Genomic DNA, 4,222 nt, shown 5'->3' on the forward strand with positions numbered 1-4,222 from the left:
TAAAAATAAAAATAAAAAAATAAAAGCTAAATAACATGCTATTGTATGCATATACCACATTTGGGTTACCAGTTCCCTCCTTTGTGAACATTTGAGTTGCTTCTAGCTTTGGACTCTTGTGAATAATTCAGTTCTGAATGTGGGTATACAAATATCTCCTCAAGCTTATGTCTTTAATTACTTAGATATATGTCCAAAAGTGGAATTGCTGAATTACGTATTATTTCCATTATTAATTTTTTGAGGAATCTCCATCTGGTTTCCCACAGCAGGTGAGCCATTTATATAACCACGGCAGTGTCCACGGGAGTTCCAATTCCCTAAATTCTCACCAAGACTGGTCATTTTCTATTGGAAAAAAAAAAGTCCTGATAGGTGTGAGGTGGGTTTGTTTTTATTTTTCTGAGGATTAATAACGTTAAGTATCTTTTCCTATGCTAGTTATCTAATTATCTCTAACGAATATTCTTTAGAGAAATGTCGATTCATGTACTTTTCTCATTTTTATCAGGTATTTCATTTTAATGTTGACATATAGGACTAGGACTTATTTTTATACAGTAGATATTATTAACCCTTTACCAGATATATGATTTACAAATATTTTCTTCTATTCCACATGTTGCCTTTTCACTGTGTTATGTCTTTTGATGCCCATTTTACATTTTTATGCAGTCCAATTTATCTTCTTTTTTCCTTTTGCCTGTATTCTGGTGTTAAAGGTGTCAGTATGTAAATGTCTATAAATACTGACTGACTATGCTCAGAAGTTCACACTGCACCATCTTTCTGATGGTGGAGCTAAGAGTTTTACACTCTCCCATTTTGTACCAGGGGACAGTGCAGCTACGTGAGAACCCAGTGGCTTTCTCGAGCCTATTTGTCTTGCATTTTTGGTGACATGGATTGTTGTTCACATTGGCTTCCTCTGGCAGGTCCTCCTGGAAAGCATTATATTTAGCCACAAAAAAAAGGAGGCTGTGAATGATGTCACTGTAAATGGTGTATATTCCCTGTTGCTAATGTCAAACCCATGAAGCATAAAAGGATTTACTAGAGGATTTTAAATTCCTTGCAAACTGTTGAAAAGCCTTAAGGAACAGGCTCCAGTCAAAGCCTCTGGAACTATTCCAAGAATGGCACTTCTGGCACAGGCTGGGGAGGAGCTCCTGCTGCCTGAGACTCCACATTCAAGCTGTCTCCCGCAGAAAAGAGAGCAGCTCTTCTCACCACTGTCCCCAGAAGGACAGCAGCTCTGCTATCAACTACTAGAGAGGTGACCCATTTCTCTGCAGCCCTGCCTGTGTTGATGTCATCTTCATTTCAGTCTCATGTAGATTCATCTGTTTTCACGGGTACAGGGGTTATTTCTGTCCAAGTCCACGCTGTGGCTTTCTATTATAAATACACGTGTTTCTACACTTGAATTTCCAGAAATTACTAGTATCAACAGCAAAATGCTACAACCCAACATAAAGATTTCCTTTACAAAGAACATCATGCTACCCATGTAGCGCTATGCTCCCCAAAATGTGGGGAACCGCCAATCTGTTCAGCCCAACACCATCTAGGAAAAAATGTTCTTCTCTCATGAGCCATTAATGTGTCTACTTATTATTTAATTTTTGGCCTAAATTTTAAAGGTGGCTGAATATAGCACTTTGAGTTTTTTTTTAAAGAAAGGGTGTATAGAAAAGATTAAATTATTTAAAATACATATATGCATGATGCATTTAGTTATTGTCACCAGCTTCTTTCATATTTATTTTATTCTCTAGTTTCTGGCAATACTTTCTCTATGGTAGCATCTGGAAAGGCTACTCCTCATGTCCTTGGCTTCCTAAATCCCAGATGTGGTGAAGACTGCCCATCAGCTGTGTCACTACAAAGTGGTTTTGGATGGAGATGAGGGAGGGGAAGTGCCTGATCTCACTCAAATGTGATCATTTTCCTGGTCTGGGTCACAGCCAGGCAGCCCAGTCCTGTGGGCACAATATCTTCACTTGCCAGGTTTCTATCAAAATGAGGGTATCCTTTTTGACTGTGGAAAACACAGGGCAGGGAGAGGATCAAAGAATAGCAAAAGGAGTACTTGGAGTTGCCTGAGTTGCCACTCTGGTTTCCCCAAATGTTTTCTATCCATTAATTCATGATAATAAACACCTTTCTGCCTAACCAGCCATAATCGCTTTTCTTAGATCCAAATGATTCAGTAGTAAATCTAAAGAGAAAAAATAAATACACTTTTCAGGGTTTAAACTGACCAGGAGGCTGTCCCTGGTGTTTACCCCTCCATATCCCACTATGCGTTTCATCTTCCCTTTGTCTCACTGGGGATCCAAGTGCAGGGAATTCTTTACATGACTGTGATCCCTAGAACTTCATCCTGATGACTGTTGAAATCTTCTCTGAGTTTTACCAGAGGAAATGGCAATAAGTAGAAACATTCCAGAAGGTCTCCTAGGGTTCATATTTTCTGTACTTCCTCTCTAAAATATGTAACATCAATACCATTTGTTCTTGCTTTACATGGGCTAGATCTATGGCCCCAGCAAATACCCTAACACCCTGTGTTGACAACTTATTCATTATTGCATTAAGTCTAAATGTTCACATGCTTATCATATCATTTCTTCCAATTTGATGGTATAATTGTCATGTCAACTATTTGGATTAAGAACCATCAACCAGAAAACCACAGCCCTGACTAAATAGAGTATTTCAAGCTGTTTAGTTGGCATAACAGTGATGAGTCTACAGCTCATTTTTCAAGATATAAATATTCTGTTTATGGGAGTAACAGCACCATTCACACAGTTAGTGTTTCAGAGCCTCCACTACATCTGACAGCATAGCAATTCAATAGCACAAGGGTTTGTGTGCCCGCTTTGCTTGACTAATAATGGGTTTTTCCTGTCTATAGGGAAAGCTGCACCTGTGCACATGACAAGAGCATGAGCTACCCTTTCTTAACTTTTTTGGAGGTAAATAAGTTGTTTGATCCAAAGCCATATTATGGAAGAATTTCCTGACTCTGATGAAAGCACTTGGAAAATCCTCAAATGATGTTTATGCAGAAATATAACCAAAAAGAAAGGCAAATTCATATATAGGAAAATAACCAGTGCCCTCTTCATGTTACGTGAGGTCCACCAGTATCACCTGACCCCAGCTGTTTGTCTGATCCCTGATGTGTGGTACAATGTTACGGGTTCAGGAGGGGTCATTCTTCTTGGCAAGTTAGGTGTTCAGAAGAGCCAGAGTAGCCCTTTAAGTCTCAGTTATTTGAAATTCATATTATTGAGTTCTCATAGGAACCTCCATAATATTAGTTCATGACACTCCCTGGGAAAGCTGGGAAAGGTGACTGACTGAAGTCCATGGTGTTGAATCATCCTTATTGTTAAAAATCACCTGCTCATTAATGGCATTTTGATTAATATCCACTGGGAAAGCACTTTTTAAAATTTTGGCTCATATTTGAAACGTCTAGTCATAGCTCTTCCAGAATCACTTTGTCTGCAATCATTTTGTTGCATTTCTTTGAAGACCTGATGATCTGTCAAAACCAACAGCCAATATTATTACATTGCTGTTATGTTGGGGAAAGCTGAATGTTGGGAGAAACTGAGGCAGGGCTTGCATGTCTTACATAATGTAAAAGAGTCTTGGAACATGTCCAGGGTCCAGGGTCTAAAACCCGTCGTGGCCTTTGGAACACCAAGCTCTGTGCTAAAGGGTGGAAGGCTATCCTGATGTACCATAATCTAAGCCCAGGGCATAAAATCCCTTGTGGCTTGGATAGAATCCAGGGCTCGTGGCTCTGGAATGTGTCTACACTTGCTGGCTCCTTTCTCCTTACTCTCCCAGGATCGATTGTATTTTGAGTTAAAAGAACCTGCTCTCCATTATCTCAACTAGCAGAGCAAATGCTAAACCATCACAGGTGTAAATCATGTGCTTAATGCAATGTGGCCTTTTGACCTCCACATTCTCACCACCTGTTTCGTTGTTGGATTACCAATAAATACCATGGGCTCCCAGAACTCGGGGCCTTTGCAGCCTCCATACACTAGCGATGCCCCCTGGTGCCCACCTTTCTCTCTCAAACTGTCTTTTCTCAATCCTTTGACTCTGCCGGACTTTGTCACCCCCACGACCTGGTGCTGGGTCTGATCACCCCAACACTGTTATCGTTGCAATGTGATCATCAGATGTAACC

This window comes from Mandrillus leucophaeus, unplaced genomic scaffold, assembly GCF_000951045.1.
Source record: "Mandrillus leucophaeus isolate KB7577 unplaced genomic scaffold, Mleu.le_1.0 Scaffold2006, whole genome shotgun sequence".
Taxonomy (NCBI): Eukaryota; Metazoa; Chordata; class Mammalia; order Primates; family Cercopithecidae; genus Mandrillus; species Mandrillus leucophaeus.